Genomic DNA, 17089 nt, shown 5'->3' with positions numbered 1-17089 from the left:
AGTATTGATGAATGTCAGTCAGTAAATGAAGATTTAAAGAGAGTGATACCAGGGTGAAATATTTTAAGTATAAAACTCTTCTAAAAAATTGCTGGGTATTCCAACTTTTAATATATTTAAAATTAGACTAAAACCCAGCATATGCCTCAAAAGACTTTTAACTAGAGATGACAACTTATTTCTCATTTTCTCTGATTGTATTAATTTTACATTTTTCTATATAAGAGAGCTAATGATAGTTAACTTTTATTTAGTGCTAAGAAACAGACTTTCACTAAGCACATTTACGGGGATTAGCTCACCAAATCCTTCCAACAACCCAGTACCTACCAAGAGGTGGGTATTCTTATCATCCTCATTTTATGGGAGAAGAATCTGGGGCTTTGATGAGTTAAATGACTTGGCCAAGGTCACATAGCTAGGAAGCGGGGATTTAAACTCAGGCCCGCCAGCTTCCTAAACCTGTACCCTTAACCGCTATGCTACTCAGCATCTAAGGGGGCTTTGATTCAGTTCATAAAAGAGCTTATTATTGTTTTAAACAGTAATCTTCACTGCTACATTTGAAATCATTCAACTGACTGAAATTTGACTTACGCACAACTCTTTAGGGACAGATGTGTTGAGTAAAGTGAGACATGTCTGCAGTGCTCAGATTTCCTTTGATGGTCAGAGATCAGTAAACCCCACCTCAGTCATGCTCTGTGTGGGTAATGATATGAGATTCATGAAGGACATAAAGGATGCTTCATGCAATTTTCCTAAAATTTCTATGGATGATCTCCCAGGACTAATGTTCCCGGAAAATGTGAGCATTCCCTCAGAGGAAAACGTGATCGTTGAGCTGAGTGGAAAATATATATATATATATTTTGCGGTATGCACGGGCCTCTCACTGCTGCGGCCTCTCCTGTCGCGGAGCACAGGCTCCGGATGCTCAGGCTCAGCGGCCATGGCTCACGGGCCCAGCCGCTCCACGGCACGTGGGATCCTCCCGGACCGGGGCACAAACCCGCGCCCCCCACATCGGCAGGCGGACCCCCAACCACTGCGCCACCAGGGAAGCCCTTTAGTGGAAAATATTTAACCCACAAAGGATCCAGATCTATTTCTTTTACCCCTTTCTATTATCACTGTACAAATAATGGCATTTTAGAGAAAAAAAAACTGAATTATAAGGAAGGAGATTCAGTTTTTTATGGTATATTCTTTAGTTCTTTAATTAACCTCTTTGGTCCCAACTCATTGCTTTATAAAAAATTAGGGTAGCAGTTCGGGTCTCAGGTTCTGAAACCTGACTGCTTAGCTTCAAATCTGAGCTTGCGGACATCTGGCCAAGATGGAGTGATAGGGACTATATTTACCTTCCTTCCTGAAACAACTAGAAAACCAGATAACATGTGTGGCATTAGACAGTTTTTAAGACATTGGACATCATGCCGTGAAGGACAGTGATCCCTGAGATATGGGATGCAAATTAGGTGAGTCCTACAGTTGCCCCTGCTGACTGCCCAGAGAGAGTTTCCAGGCTGAGGTGCAGGGAAGGGGAACCCAGATAGAACAGGGCAGTCTCCCTAAGTTGAGAAGACAGAGCTATGAGTCCAGAATTTACAGGGCAGAGTATAGGAGAGAAGAGAGTAGAGAGAACTCTGGATATATGCAGAGGGTCCCCCTTGAGTCTGACTGAGTGCTGATCGGCAAATTAATGTGAGGAAACTGCAAGAGTGGGGGAAGAATCACCTGAAAAGATTACAGGGATAATTTGAGCAGCTCCTGCAGACCTGAGACCAGTTCCTGTTCCCACCAGCCAGAGTATAAAACCTTGTAATTCACGTGGTATCAGATCATGTATTCTGTAGCATTTTGCGTCAGTGGTGGAGAATACTTAGCCCTTGACTGAACACTACTTTGGTCCTGCCTAGCAAAGCTTAAAAGCAAGAGCTGAAACAATTTCTCCCAAGTATCTTAACTACATTCCGGAACACAGCTCAAGAAAATAATACAAAAATATCCAACTTCCAACAATGTAAAATTCACAATGTCTATCTTCAGTAAAAAATTACCTAATCTAAACTTGAACACTGACCACCTTGAGTAAGTATTCAGATTCTCTAATCCTTTGTTTCTTCATTTTCAAAATAAGGATAATAATAGTACATTTCATAGAATTGTAAAGAGCAAATAACTTCATACATGTGGAGTACATAGTACAGTGCACAGTGCATAGCCAGTGCTCAATAGATAATAGTCATATGTTACTGCTGTGGTTATCTGTGAAGAACCGCACTTCTTATGCAGACTTTCAGACATCTGTTGAAGATCCTTCTACCTCTAACATCTGAATGTTCATAAGGTACACTTTGGTTTTTAGCAGCACCTCCCTCCCCCAATTTGATGATGATAAGTAGTTGGGGATATACTTAAGGTAACCAGAATGTAAATATTCTATCTTGACAGACAAAAATCTGAGTTTTGTCATTGCAGATTTTTATTTGGTGGAAAAAACCAGCAAAAATAAAATAATGCCATAAAATATCATTATTTGGGAGCCTCTTCTGACAGGAAAGAGGGAGACCAGGACTGGCCAGAAGCTTCTCTTGACTGCTGCCATCTGCCAAAATCTCAGTTCTGTCATAACTGCCTCTCGGGACCCGTTACTCACAGAGCATCATCCTATGGTCTCTGTCCATTTTCCTCTGTCACCAATCTTATTCTAATCCCACCAGGATCATGGGGACCAAGGCTACAAAAGGTACATGACGGAGCAGGTGCCACCTCAGCTGATGAGCCTGTCTCTGACTCTGGCCACTATTATTTTGAACATCTGTGGCTGGCTGTATTAATTGTCTTCCTAGGGTAACTATATTTTTAGCAAAACAGAATAGAATCCATTATATTTAATTTGGTGCTGTGGAACCTTACATAAGAAAGTAAACTAATTGAAGTGATTTTAATTTAGAATGATTTGTTTCTGTTTCCTTCCACTTTAGTGTATGACTGTGTTATTTCTAACATTAGGAAGATTTAAGCAGGTTCCCAGTACTTTTTGTGTGTGTGTTTAAGGGTCCCTACCCTATTATTTCCTTTCATGACCTTTCTTTGGTCACTGGATTCTTCGTTTTATTTGTTTTTTAGATGGTTGCACACTGCGCCTCCAAAGGTTGTTAGCATTTGTCAGCTCTCAGAATGACAGTTCTATTCACTTTATGAGACAAGTCATTTTCTTCCTGAAGAAAGGGGAAGCTAATCTCCTCCCACAGTAACATGTTTTGAGAAACATAATGCAGTGGGAAAATGTACCAATTATTTCACTGCAAATTGTCTCCCTTCTGCTAGATAGACAATCATATCAACATTTTCCAATTTTTGGACTCTTTTTTTTTTTGCAGTTTTATAACACAACTCGCCTCTTGCAAAGTTAAACTTGATGTTAAAGAAAATCAGTGAATGTTCCATGAACTATATGAGTGATAACGTATTGTTGTGTGGTTCTGGGCAGCTATCATTTGAGATTTCATTCATATCTACTTCCCTCTGACTTCTTTAATGAGTAGAGGGCAGTGGGAAGAAAGGAATAACTTCTTGTTTGAGTCCATGTGCAAGCCAGTTTGTGCATTGCTTTAAATGTAGAGTCTGAGTTCAAGTCCTGGCTCCTACACATGCTGGCTGGGTGGCCTTGGGCAAGTTGCCCAGCCTCTCCGAGGCTTACTTTGTGCATCTGTAAAATGGAGATAATCCTAGTGCCTTCTCTGTAGCATGCTTCTGAGGGTTAAGGGCCCAATGTACTCAGTGCAGTAGCTAGTCGTCAAAAGGAGGCTTTAGGATGAGGCCTGCTGTGATCATGACCGTGATCTTAGACACATATTTAAGTTAAATGGCTTTAAATGATTATAATCTCTTTTAATGTAAAATTAGCCCTGCAGAAACTCCATTTGGTAATTTTTTCCCCCAATAGAGCATACCCATATGGCCCACATATTCAGTATATGTGAAAGTGGCTCTCACATTTCCTGATATGTTGAAGGTGTCTGGCCCATGTTATTCCCCTATCATTTCTGAGTGTAGATAAACTTGAATGAAACGTTTAGGTATTTAAAAATAAATGTGTCTTGCAGGGCCTGCTTCAAGAGTATGAACTCAGATTTCTGAACTCAGATTTCTTTCAGCCTAATTGAGCACTTTTTCAGTGATATCTTCCTGTCATTCATGGACGTTTTTGTAGTTTTAGCCTCATTTTTATGCAAACTATGTTTATATCAGAGGTCTCACAAATGTAAAAGTAGGTTACCTGCCCTCTTGCGTACTGTTTACAGTATTAATTTGCCTTAGACTTTGTTGGGGATTTTTGTTGTTCAGTAAAGCTCTAGTCAAAGAGTTACAAATTTGGATAGTACAAAGTAGTACTATCCAAATGACTATTACTTTATTTTAATAGCATCTGTAATTTCATTGCACTTTGTATCGTTCTTAACAGGAAACATTTCGTTTGCATACCTGTGCATTTTCCCATCTTGAAAAGAAAGAAACTAAGCTTTTTAGAGATAATAACTCAAGGAGAAACCCAGCCAGGTTTTAATTTGATGTGAGTCACGTGCATGCTAGACGCACAGCTTGCATTTTCCCCCTTACCATGCAATTATCTGTAAATATTGTATGTGCTTGGCTAAAATGCTAGGAAGTCTACAGTTATATTAATGTAGCTCCTTAATTGCATATAATGGGATTTTCAGGCTACTGCAACCTATCCATTTATCATATTCCTAATAAAATTACTCAGTTTTTGTCTAAGGCCTTTTTATTTACTCTTCATTTAATTTAGAAGAACTCTAAAAAATAATTTAATTCTTGAGAAATTAAATCATTTGTAATGAAGGAGGAAAATGTGAAATCCAGGTTAAGAGCTGAATCCACTTAAGAGGCAGTTACTTGAAACCCCAAGTCCCGTTGATGAGACATTTTTTGCCCCGGTCGGCAAACACTAACAAGTAAGTCATCCTAGGACTCTGCTTATAAGATTCCCAGCTGTCCTTTGGGGAGGAATAGGGATGTTTGTAACCCCTTTGATGTTGAAAACAGGTATGCCTTGGTATACAGAATAGATGTATTCCCCTCCAAAAGTTAGCTGCCTTTAGGGCAAATTTCTTCACATTTCAGTCCCATTTGCCGGGATGGCCATTAAGAAATCCAACTGGCATTTCAAGACCAAAGACTCTCCAGCATATATAGTGTTGAGTTCCTAGGAAGAAAAAAGACAGTGGTTTATAAGAAAAGGTTAATAATATTCAAAAATCCCTGAAAAATACCCATGCTGACCCTCAAAATACCAAACTCGGTTTAAACCTGTAGTGGAGAGAAGGAAGGAGCAAATCCTAAGGAGCTGATGAACAGTGAAGGATAGCCAGGCCCTTGCTGAGCTCACCGTGTGGGCCCGGAGCCTGGGAAGGGCAGGCGACGAGGGGCCTCGTTATGGACTGACGTGCTCACTTGCTCTCCTTTGCTCTTATTTATTCTCTTTGAATTCTTCTAATCTCACTGCACTTGTTATTTGTGTGCTCGAAGCTTTACATTCTGGCTTATCCAACCCTGGGGTTGAATCACCCTCTCCCTACAGTCGGACCGAAGTCCCTGACTGCATGTGTGGGAGTGGCCAATCCTCTCTTTCTTACTGCTTCTGGGGAAACCATGGCATCAAAATAGAAAGTGTAGACGTGCTGCTTTGCGTCTTCCTGGTCTCACCACTCCTGTCCGTGTCATCCTTCCAGGGTGATGGTAGCCTCTGGCTGCTCTCCTGGGCTCGGTGAAAACTTCCTCTGGCACGTCGTCTCTGGCTCATGAGAGTTTCAGCTCTGTTCTGGACCACAGAATTGGTAGAGGAGACATGTCTTGTCCCAGCAGCGCTAACGCCCCAGAGAACATCTGGCCACTGATACTCTCATCTAGCAGCACTGGGAGATGGAGGGAAAGAGAGACAGGGAGGGGGGATGTGCGTTGAGAGGTGGAAGATAGATAGTGATATAGAGGCATTTGAAGGTAGAAAATCTCTAGTCAAGATTTGGTTTGTCCAAGTGCATTGGGGACCCTCGGGGACCATAGAGCATGGGTGTAGCAAGCCCAGAGAGTTGAGCTGAGATTTAAACCCCAGTACCAATTCTTCTTGGCTCTGTGACTCTTGGCAAGTTATTTATACCTCTGTGCCTCAGTTTCATCATCTAGAAAATGGGGGTAATGACCTTAATAGGATTGTGGTGAGGCATTACTAAGGGACAGAGACTAAGTGTTCATAGTGTGAGCTGCTATTACTAGCAGCTCCAGAGTAGAATGCCCAAATCATCCTTTCTTATTGGGTGTCTTGTATTAGTTTTGAGGTCAAAATGTTGTTCATCTCTGGGTAAAATTAATAGACTTAGATTTTTAGGGAATGCAGGTAGCATTTCTTTGTCTCCTGTTACATATATACTGTTACTGTGAAATGCTGCTTGTCTGGCTGGCTGCTCTATCTTGAGAAATATTTGCACCATATGCAATACGTATTTAACATATATGGAGGGGAGGGTGCCCAAACTCTAGAAGCTTTAAATGATAGTATCTCCAATGACAAAAAGGCTTAAGCCTTTTTCTCTAGAATTATGTCTGCATATTTTCTATGAATCAAGTGCTTTCTTTCAAAAAATTTTTTGGTAATACCTCAGTCTTCCCCACAACCATCTCCCCAGTGCCTAATTCTAAGTACTAAACAACGTATCTACTAGTGCTATACGGAGGTCAGACAGTGAGAGTGCTTGGATTTCTCTTTATTCCACTGAGAACGCTCATTCAGTTCTCATTGGTGAGCATAAGAGTGATGAAGTGGATGTTAGGAGAATTTCTTACTTTTAGCTCCTTATTTTTCGCCTTTTGCAGGGGTTCCTCTCGTTGGTTAGACAAATAAAAGAAGTACCAAAGCATAGAATATTTTTTTCTCAATCGAATGGAATTATAGCTTTGAAAACGTTGAAATAGGGTGGGATATGTGGAGGAAGAGCTCTTTGTGGCTGCCTGGAGAGCGAGAACGTTCAGGGCCAGGGCATTATTTGCTAGCCTGCCCGCTTGACCGGATGCATTGGCATCTGAGAGAAATGAATCCCAGGAGAGAATTTATTTGGGTTACCATAGCAACAGAAGGGGGGTACAAAGATGGGTTTGGAAGCCTGCAAAGAATGCACACAAGTTGGTATGACAACTGCAATACCTACTTCTCTGACTTTAAATGTTTCAGGGAAAGTCTAATATTTAACTTTTCCAGTGGCATTCAAACTTTTCTTTGGCCATTGGTGGTTAATGTGGCGTGACTCAGACTTTGATGTCTGATGTCTTTTTAAGAAAGATTCCTGCAGGAATTCAGTGACTGTTACACTTTGAATCATAATGCTCCCGTGGCAATCTAGCAGGGATAAGCTTTTTCTTTTTTAATTACCTTGTTCTATCTTTTTGGTTTCTGACTAATAAAAAAATGTTCTTTTTACTGATGTGTACTAACACCGGGTGCCCTTCTTTATCATTCCATTACTGAGCTGAACACTTTAAATGTCATTTAGAAGAACATTATATTGAGCTGCTCACAAAGAAATGCCTTTCATGTTGGGATTCAATATGGGAATTTAATTCAGCCTTGCACCGAGATACTGGAAAGATTAACAGATTATAGGATGAGAATGGAAATTTAAATGACAGATCAAAAAGAGCTGAGTAGGCTGTCTTCTTGATTTCCCCAACTAAGAGATGAGTAAAATGAAGCACGTGTATTTGAAAAAAAAGCAGGTATAAAAGCAAGTTATACGCATTTTTTGGAAATCTCTACACTAGAACCTGAGTGTTGGAATCTGCAGATACATGGAAATCTGAAGAGTGTAGCGTTTCCAAGACAACGACCTTCCTCCCAACCATCATGTGTTTTTATCTTCGCTGTGTCCCAATCTCAGTCTTTATCCTACTCCATCTCCTGCTTCAGCTTCTTTAGTTCTTGTGTGGAATCTTCTCTTAGCTCCTCCTAGGCACTGAGTAGGTTGACCAATGGTTCCAGTTTGCTGGGACTGTCATATTTTGAGCATTGAAAGTCCCGTGAAACTGCATGGTCCCAGTCAAACTGGGCAGGTGGTCACCCCAGCACCGAGTGTTCTTTGCATATTCTTTCCTACTTTCTACATCCTATATCCCTTCACTGCTCTGTGCTCTGCCACTTTATAGTTTGTCAGTGGTCCAGACATGCACAGTACAATATGTTAGCCACTAGCTATATGTGATTATTTAAATTTAAAATAATTAAAATAAAGTAAAACAAAAAATTCAGTTTCTCAGACTCTCTAGCCAAGCGATCGACAGGCACATGGCCACCCTCTGGACAGTGCAGATATAGAGCATTTCTGGGCTCTCAGAACATCCTCTTGGACAGTACTGATCTATGTAACAGAGCTACTGAGAATGGGGTAGGGATACGCATGCAAGTTTTGCCTGCAGTTTATGGCTTAGGTATAATGTTTGCTGGACACATTAAATGCTAAAAGAACCAAGTAATCCTTAGGTTCCAATTTCTTTGAATTTCTTCTTATACCAACTATGGAACATATAATAAGGCTATCTGTCATCCTTACTGGGTCATTTGTCACATAGGTATTGAGCACCTGTGTTAGGATACCGTGATGAATTATGGTGTCTGCCTTCTAGTAATTTAATGGTCTAAAATGAGAAGAAGAGTTGTGATAGTTATCATATAGTAAGTCTCTTCATGAGGTACATAGGAGGGATTGATGAGCAATTGAGGTTCTCAGAGAAAGCTTTGCAGAGGAGATGACACAGAATGAGGGATTGAAGAAGCAGAAAGAGGCAGTGCAGTGTATGGATAAGGAGCTGGAATGTCTGAGTTTGAATAATGCTTCCTTTCTTCTTCCACCAATTTACTGGCTGTGTGACTCTGGACAAGTTTCCTAACTGATCTGTACTTAGGTGTCCTCCTCTATAAAATGAGGGCAATAATAGTATCTTTCTCACAAGGATATAATGATTAAATGAGTTAATACTCATAAAGCATTAAATAAGACGTGGCACATGATAAGAGCTCTATAACTATTTGTTATAGAAGGAAGGTTAAGGAGACCTTCAAGATGGTGGAGGAGTAAGACACGGAGATCACCTTCCTCCCCACAGATACATCAAAAATACATCTACATGTGGAACAGCTCCAACAGAACACCTACTGAACGCTGGTAGAAGACCTCAGACTTCCCAAAAGGCAAGAAACTTCCCAAGTACTTGGGTAGGGCAAAAGAAAAAAGAATAAACAGGACAAAAGAATAAGGATAGGGCCTGCACCTCTGGGAAGGAGCTGTGAAGGAGGAAAAGTTTCCACACTTTAGGAAGCCCCTTCACTGGTGGAAATGGGGAGTGTGTGGGGGCGAAGCTTCGGAGCCATGGAGGAGAGCCCAGCAACAGGGGTGCAGAGGGCAAAGTGGAGAGATTCCTGCACAGAGGATCGGTGCCGACCGGCACTCACCAGCCTGAGTGGCTTGTCTGCTCACCCAACAGGGAGGGTGTGGGCTGGGAGCTGAGGCTTGGGCTTCGGAGTCCAGATCCTAGGGAGAGGACTGGGGTTGGCTGTGTGAACACAGCCTGAAGGGGGCTAGTGCACCACAGCTAGATGGGAGGGTGTCTGGGAAAAAGTTTGGAACTGTCTAAGAGGCAGGAGACCATTGTTTCAGGGTGCGCGAGGAGAGGGGATTCAGAGCACCGCCTAAACGAGCTCCAGAGACGGGCACAAGCCATGGCTATTAGCGCGGACACCATGAAATGCTAAGACTGCTGCTGCAGCCACCAAGAAGCCTGTGTGCGAGCACCGGTCACTGTCCACACCTCCCCTCCCGGGAGCCTGTGCAGCCCGCCACTGCCAGGGTCCCATGATCCAGGGACAGCTTCCTTGGGAGAACACATGGCGCAACTCAGGCGGTTACAACATCATGCTGGCCTCTGCCACTGCAGGGTCGCCCCACATTCCATACCCCACCCTCCCCACCGGGCCTGAGTGAGCCAGAACCCCCTAATCAGCTGCTCCTTTAACTCCCTCCTGTCTGGGCGAAGAACAGATGCCAGAGGGCGACCTACATGCAGAGGCGGGGCACATCCAAAGCTGAACCCCAGGAGCTGTGCGAACAAAGAAGAGAAAGGGAAATCTCTCCCAGCAGCTTCAGGAGCAGCGGATTAAATCTCCACCATCAACTTGATGTACCCTGCATCTGTGGAATAGCTGAATAAAAAACGAATCATCCCAAAATTGAGGCAGTGAATTTTGGAGCAACTGTAGACATGGGGTTTGCTGTATGCGACTGACCAATTTCTGATTTTTATGTTTATCTTAGTGTAGTTTTCAGTGCTTGTTATTATTGGTGGATTTGTTTATTGGTTTGGTTGCTCTCTTTTTTTTTAAATTAGTTTTTGAATTTTAATAATTTTCTTTATTTTAATAACTTTCTTTTATTATTTTTTTCTTTCTTTCTTTTTCTTTTTTCTCCCTTTTCTTCTGAGCCGTATGGCTGACAGGGTCTTGGTGCTCTGGCTGGGTGTTAGGCCTGATCCTCTGAGGTGAGAGAGCTGAGTTCAGGACATTGGACCACCAAAGACCTCCAGGCCCCATGTAATATCAATCAGTGAGAGCTCTCCCAGAGATGTCCGTCTCAATGCTAAGACCCAGCTCCACTCTACGACCAGCAAGCTCCAGTGCTGGGCACTCCATGCCAAACAACTAGCAAGACAGGAACACAACCCCACCCATTAGCAGAGAGGCTGTCTAAAATCATAAGTTCACAGACACCCCAAAACACACCACAGGACGCAGTCCTGCCCACCAGAAAGACAAGATCCAGCCTCATCCACCAGAATACATGCACTAGTCCCCTCCACCAGGAAGCCTACACAACCCACTGAACCAACCTGACCCACTGGGGGCACACACCAAAAACAATGGGCCTACGAAACTGCAGCCTGTGAAAAGGAGACCCCAAACACAGAAAGTTAAGCAAAATGAGAAGACAGAGAAATATACAGCAGATGAAGGAACAAAGTAAAAACCCACCAGACCAAACAAATGAAGAAGAAATAGGCAGTCTGTCTGCCTGAAAAAGAATTCAGAATAATGATAGTAAAGAAGATCCTAAATCTTGGAAATAGAATCAAGAAAATACAAGAAATGTTTAACAAGGACCTAGAGGAACTGAAGAGCAAACAATCTTGAACAACATGATAAATGAAATTTAAGATTCTCTAGAAGGAATCAATAGCAGAATAACTGAGGCAGAAGAACGGATAAGTGACCTGGAAGATTAAATAGTGGGAATAACTACCACAGAATAGAATAAAGAGAGAAGAATGAAAAGAATTGAGGACAGTCTCAAAAACCTCTGGGACAATATTAAACACACCAACATTCGAATTATAGGGGTCCCAGAAGAAGAAGAGAAAAAGAAAGGGACTGAGAAAATATTTGAAGAGATTATAGTTGAAAACTTCCCTAATATGGGAAAGGATATAGTCAATCAAGTCCAGGAAGTGCAGAGAGTCCAATACAGGATAAATCCAAGGAGAAACATGCCAAGACACATATTAATCAAACTATCAAAAATTAAATACAAAGAAAAAATATTAAAAGCAGCAAGGGAAAAGCAACAAATAACATACAAGGGAATCCCCGTTAAGTTAACAGGTGATCTTTCAGCAGAAACTCTGCAAGCCAGCGGGGAGTGGCAGGACATATTTAAAGTGATGAAAGGGAAAAACCTACAACCAAGATTACTCTACCCAGCAAGAATCTCATTCAGATTCGACAGAGTCATTAAAACCTTTACAGACAAGCAAAAACTAAGAGAATTCAGAACCACCAAACCAGCTTTACAACAAATGCTACAGGAACTTCTCTAGGCAGGAAACACAAGAGAAGGCAAAGACCTACAATAACAAACCCAAAACAATTAAGAAAATGGTAATAGGAACAATACATATCGATAATTACCTTAAATGTGAATGGATTAAATGCTCTAACCAAAAGACATAGACTGGTTGAATGGATACAAAAGAAGACCCATATATATGCTGTCTACAAGAGACCCACTTCAGACCTAGGGACATATACAGGCTGAAAGGGAGGGGATGGAAAAAGATATTCCATGCAAATGGAAAGCAAAAGAAAGCTGGAGTAGCAATTTTCATATCAGACAAAACAGTCTTTAAAATAAAGGCTATTACAAGAGACAAAGAAGGACACTACATAATGATCAAGGGATCAATCCAAGAAGAAGATATAACAATTGTAAATATTTGTGCACCCAGCATAGGAGCACCTCAATCCATAAGGCAAATGCTAACAGCCATAAAAGGGGAAATTGACAGTAACGCAATCATAGTAGGGGATTTTAACACACCACTTTCACGAATGGACAGATCATCCAAAATGAAAATAAATAAGGAAACACAAGCTTTAAATGATACATTAAACAAGATGGACTTAATTGATATTTATAGGACATTGCACCCAAAAACAATAGAATACACTTTCTTCTCAAGTGCTCAGGGAACATTCTCTAGGATAGATCATATCTTGGGTCACAAATCAAGCTTTGGTAAATTTAAGAACATTGAAATCGTATCAAGTATCTTTTCCAACCACAATGCTATGAGACTAGATATCAATCAGAGGAAATAATCTGTAAAAAATACAAACACATGGAGGCTAAACAATATACTACTAAATAACCAAAAGATCACTGAAGAAATCAAAGAGGAAATTAAAAAATACCTAGAAAGAAGTGACAATGAAAACACGGCGACCCAAAACCTATGGGATGCAGCAAAAGCAGTTCTAAGGGGGAAGTTTATAGCAATACAATCTTACCTCAAGAAACAAGAAACATCTCAAATAAACAAAGTAACCTTACACCTAAAGCAATTAGAGAACGAAGAACAAAGAAACAAAGCAAAGTTGGCAGAACGAAAGAAATCATAAAAATCAGATCAGAAATAAATGAAAAAGAAATGAAGGAAGCAGTAGCAATGATCAATAAAATTAAAAGCTGGTTCTTTGAGAAGATAAAGAAAATTGATAAACCATTAGCCAGACTCATCAAGAAAAAAAGGGAGAAGACTCAATTCATCAGAATTAGAAATGAAAAAGGAGAAATAACAAATGAAAATGCAGAAATACAAAGGATCATGACATTACTACAAGCAACTATATGCTGATAAAATGGACAACCTGGAAGAAATGGATAAAGTCTTAGAAAAGCACAAGCTTCTGAGACTGAACCAGGAAGACATAGAAAATATAAACTTACCAATCACAAGCACTGAAATTGAAACTGTGATTAAAAATCTTCTAGCATACCGTATGCTAACACATATATATGGAATTTAAAAAAAAAAAATGTCATGAAAAACCTAGGGGTGAAACAGGAATAAAGACACAGACTTACTAGAGAATGGACTTGAGGCTATGGGGAGGGGGAAGTGTAAACGGTGACAAAGCGATAAAGAGGCATGGACATATATACACTACCAAACGTAAGGTAGATAGCTAGTGGGAAGCAGCCGCATAGCACAGGGAGATCAGCTCGGTGCTTTGTGACCGCCTGGAGGGGTGGGATAGGGAGGGTGGGAGGGAGGGAGACGCAAGCGGGAAGAGATATGGGAATATATGTATATATATAACTGATTCATTTTGTTGTGAAGCTGAAACTAACATACCATTGTAAAGCAATTATACTCCAATAAAGATGTTAAAAGAAAAAAAAAAAAAATCTTCTAGCAAACAAAAGCCCAGGACTGGATGGCTTGACAGGCAAATTCTATCAAACATTTAGAGAAGAGTTAACACCTATCCTTCTCAAACTCTTTCAAAATATAGTAGAGGGAGGAATACTCCCAAACTCATTCTACGAGGCCACCATCACCCTGATACCAAAACCAGAAAAAGATGTCACATAAAAGGAAAACTACAGGCCAATATCACTGATGAACATAGATGCAAAAATCCTCAACAAAATACTAGCAAACAAAATCTAACAGCACATTAAAAGGATCATACACCACGATCAAATGGGGCTTATCCCAGGAATGCAAGGATTCTTCAATATACGCAAATCAATCAATGTGATATACCATATTAACAAACTGAAGGAGAAAAACCATATGATAATCTCAGTAGATGCAGAAAAAGCTTTCAACAAAAGTCAGCACCCATTTATGATAAAAACCCTCCAGAAAGTAGGCATAGAGGGAACTTACGTCAACCTATTAAAGGCCACATATGACAAACCCACAGCCAACATTGTTCTCAATGGTGAAAAACTGAAAGCATTTCCTCTAAGATTAGGAACAAGACAAGGTTACCCACTGTCACCACTATTATCCAACATAGTTTTGCAAGTTTTAGCCACAGCAACCAGAGAAGAAAAAGAAAGAAAAGGAATTCAAATCGGAAAAGAAGAAGTAAAAGTGTCACTGTTTGCAGATGACATGATACTATACATAGAGAATCCTAAAGATGTTACCAGAAAACTGCTAGAGCTAATCAATGAATTTGGTAAAGTAGCAGGATACAACATTAATGCACAGCAATCTCTTGCATTCCTATACACTAATGATGAAAAATCTGAAAGAGAAATCAAGGAAACACTGCCACTTACCATTGCAACAAAAGGAATAAAATACCTAGGAATAAACCTACCTAAGGAGACAAAAGACCTGTATGCACAAAACTGTAAGATACTGATGAAAGAATTAAAGATGATACAAACAGATGGAGAGATATGCCATGGTCTTGGATTGGAAGAATCAACATTGTGAAAATGAATATACTTCCCAAAGCAATGTACAGATTCATGCAATCCCTATCGAACTACCAATGCATTTTTCACAGAACTAGCACAAGAATATCTCAATTTGTATGGAAACACAAAAGATCTTGAATAACCAAAGCAATCTGGTAAAGAAAAACAGAGCTGGAGGAATCAGGCTCCCTGACTTCAGACTATACTACAAAGCTGCAGTAATCAAGACAGTATGGTACTGGCCCAAAAACAGAAATATAGAGCAATGAAATAGGATAGTAAGCGCAGAGATAAACACACTCACATATGGTCACCTTGTCTTTGATAAAGGAGGCAAGAATATACAATAGAGAAAAGACAGCCTCTTCAATAAGTGGTGCTCGGAAAACTGGACAGCTACATGTAAAAGAATGAAATTAAAAAACTCCCTACCACCATACACAAAAATAAACTCAAAATGGATTAAAGACCTAAATGTAAGACCAGACACTATAAAACTCTTAGAGGAAAACACAGGCAGAACACTCTATGACATAAATCACAGCAAGATCCTTTTTGACCCACCTCCTAGAGTAATGGAAATAAAAACAAAAATAAACAAATGGGACCTAATGAAACTTAAAAGCTTTTGCACAGCAAAGAAAGCCATAAACAAAATGAAAAGACAACCCTCATAATGGGAGAAAATGTTTGCAAATGAAGCAACTGACCAAGGATTAATCTCCAAAGTATATAAGCAGCTCATGCAGCTCAATATCAAAAAAACAACCCAATCCAAAAATGGGCAGAAGACCTAAATAGACATTTCTCCAAAGAAAATATACAGATTGCCAACAAACACCTGAAAGGATGCTCAACATCACTAATCCTTAGAAAAATGCAAATCAAAACTACAATGAGGTATCACCTCACACCGGTCACAATGGCCATCATCAAAACATCTACAAACAATAAATGCTAGAGAGGGTGTGGAGAAAAGGGAACCCTCTTGCACTGTTGGTGGGAATGTAAATTGATATAGCCACTATGGAGGACCGTATGGAGGTTCCTTAAGAAACTAAAAATAGAACTACCATACGACCCAGCAATCCCACTACTGGGCATATACCCCGAGAAAACCATAATTCAAAAAGAGTCACGTACCACGATGTTAATTGCAGCTCTATTTACAATAGCCAGGACATGGAAGCAACCTAAGTGTCCATTGACAGATGAATGCATAAAGAAGATGTGGCACATATATACAATAGAATATTACTCAGCCATATAAAGAAATGAAATTGAGTTATTTGTAGTGAGGTGGATGGACCTAGAGTCTCATACAGGGTGAAGTAAATCAGAAATAGGAAAACAAATACCGTATGCGAACACATATATACAGAACCTTAAAATACAAAATGGTTCTGAAGAACCTAGGGGCAGGACAGGAATAAAGAAGCAGACATAGAGAATGTACTTGAGGACACGGGGAGGGGGAAGGGCAAGCTGGGATGAAGTGAGAGAGTGGCATGGACATATATACACTACCAAATGTAAAGTAGCTAGTGGGAAGCAGCTGCATAGCACAGGGAGATCAGCTCAGTGCTTTGTGACCACCTAGAAGGGTGGGATAGGGAGGGTGGGAGGGAGATGCAAGAGGGAGGGGATATGGGGATATATGTATACGTATAGCTTATTCACTTTGTTATACAGCAGAAACTAACACACCATTGTAAAGCAATCATACTCCAGTAAATATGTTAAAAAAAATGAAAAAAAAAGCAATAGGCGTGGGATTGGTTGGTGCAAACTATTACATTTAGAATGGATAAACAACAGGGTCCTACTGTACAGCACAGGGAACTACATTCAATGTCCTGTGATAACTAAAGTGGAAAAGAATATAAAAAAAGTATGTGTATAACTCAGTCATTTGCTGTACAGCAGAGATTGACACAACATTGTAAATCAACTATAGTTCAATTAAAAATTGAAAAAATAAAATAAAAGCAATAGCAGAAAAAAAAAATAGAAGGAAGGGTAATTGAGACCCAGGTTGTGAAAATGCAGAGATTACGACAGTGTGACGGGTTAGAGACCCACAGACTCTCCAGAGCTGTAGTGGTTGAGATGGTGGTGTTGGGTGGTGGCCATGCTATGGGTGTGGCGGTGTTGGACAGGTGGGAGGGGCAGGGAGGATCGAGGACAAAGTAGATGCACATGTAAGTGGGACATACCCAAGAGTGATGCCATGATTCTGTAAGTGA

The sequence above is a fragment of the Tursiops truncatus genome, chromosome 11 (assembly GCF_011762595.2).
Source record: "Tursiops truncatus isolate mTurTru1 chromosome 11, mTurTru1.mat.Y, whole genome shotgun sequence".
NCBI classification, from domain to species: Eukaryota; Metazoa; Chordata; class Mammalia; order Artiodactyla; family Delphinidae; genus Tursiops; species Tursiops truncatus.
This window is presented reverse-complemented; position numbering follows the sequence as displayed.